Source organism: Populus euphratica, unplaced genomic scaffold (genome assembly GCF_000495115.2).
Source record: "Populus euphratica unplaced genomic scaffold, PopEup_1.0 scaffold1056.1, whole genome shotgun sequence".
Lineage (NCBI taxonomy): Eukaryota > Viridiplantae > Streptophyta > Magnoliopsida > Malpighiales > Salicaceae > Populus > Populus euphratica.
The window spans coordinates 47,601-49,378 of NW_011500915.1; the positions used below are offsets into that span (position 1 = coordinate 47,601).

The 1,778-nt window shown below is 39.5% G+C and overlaps 1 pseudogene; it reads left to right on the forward strand.

Moving 5' to 3' along the window:
* Nucleotides 1-628: 628 nt before the first annotated feature.
* The window catches only part of LOC105116814 (BAHD acyltransferase DCR-like), a 1,690-nt pseudogene continuing 540 nt past the window's right edge, over nt 629-1,778 (forward strand).

A 1,778-nucleotide genomic window follows, 5' to 3' on the forward strand; every position in this document is an offset into this window, starting at 1 on the left:
TCTCTTCATATACATTATTTTCTTCTTCTATAATTTCTAACTAAAACATTAGAATGTTTCATGTTCTATAATAAAAATTTATTTTGCAGGAAACATTGATCTTGAAGAGTAAATTTTACATTCAAGTTCAATCATTATAGTCCAAAACACAGCCCAGAAAGCCCATTCTTATTTAAAATTTTTACTATCTTCATCACTTGACATTGAATCTCATTTTTATTTCTATCGTGAAGTTGATATATATTTATATAAAACAAATAAATTTAGTTTTATAATTAGGTTAAAAATAAGTCATTTGTCCTAGTTATTCTACCTCATCTATACAGTTTTGATCTTAAAGTTTAAAAGGTAATTGTTATAATAATGATGTTTTCAATTGAGTATCAACATAATGCCAAACCACTAAAATTGAGTATCAACAAACCACTAAATATGATTGTAATGAGTTTTTTTTTATTGATATTATGTAATATAGTTTACTTCAAATTCGGTAGGAATTTTGAACCTCTTAAATAACATGCCTTCTTGAACTAATCCAAGACATGCCCCACCATGTCTCCTCTCTTTCCTCTCACCCACCCATACGCCTCCTGTTGATAGAAAGGCCATAAACAAATGGATATGCGGTGAAGCAATCGTCACGAAACTACCCTCAAGTTCATGAATCCTTCCTCCTACACTCTCCCTATATAAACCCCTCCACATCTCCTCACATTCATTCTCTCACGCACACTACTCAGCTGTCCAGTCCACTATCATTAACCTTAAAAGGAAAAAGGAAGAAAATGCCTTCTTCTTGCAATACCTCTATCGTCTCAAGATGTACTATCTACCCAGACCAAAAATCCTCAACCATCAAAGCCCTAAAGCTTTCAGTCTCAGACCTCCCCATGCTCTCTTGTCAATACATCCAGAAGGGTGTCCTCCTCACGTATCCACCATACTCCATTAATGACCTCATCACATTCCTCAAACACTCCCTCTCCGTCGCTCTTTCTCACTTCCCTGCTCTTGCTGGCCGCCTCCAAACTGACCCTAGTGGCCATGTCCATATTGTATGCAACGATGCAGGCGTTGATTTCATCCAAGCCAAAGCAAGACACCTCTCCATCCACACCATTCTTTCTCCAACCCACGTCCCTGAATGCTTCAAAGGGTTCTTCGCAATGGACAAGACCCTTAGTTATTCGGGTCATTCTAAACCTCTGGTGGCAGTTCAGGTCACTGAACTGAAAGACGGCATATTCATTGGGTGCACTGTAAATCATGCTGTCACTGATGGCACTTCATTCTGGAACTTCTTCAATACCTTCGCTGAAATCTGCAAAGGATCTAAAAAAATCTCTAAATCTCCAGACTTTTCCCGCAACACCATGCTTAACTCACCGGCGGTGCTTAAATTCCCCCCCGGTGGACCTAAGGTGACATTTTCTGGTGACGAGCCATTGCGAGAGAGAATTTTCCATTTTAGCAGAGATGCAATTATCAAGCTCAAGTTGAGAGCTAACAAAAGTAATTTTAGGTCCAATTCGGCAGAGATTTTCGGAAGGCAAAGTAACGACAGTTGGAAAATCGTTAACGGAGAAAGTAACGGGAATAACGGTTTAAGTAACGGCAAAGTAGATCCACTTTTCTTAAAGAACAACGAAACGGCAGAAATTTCATCGTTTCAGTCCCTTTGCGCGCAGCTGTGGAGATCCGTGACACGTGCGAGGAAATTATCGCCCTCCAAAATGACGACATTTCGTATGGCTGTGAATTGCCGCCACCGGCTGGAG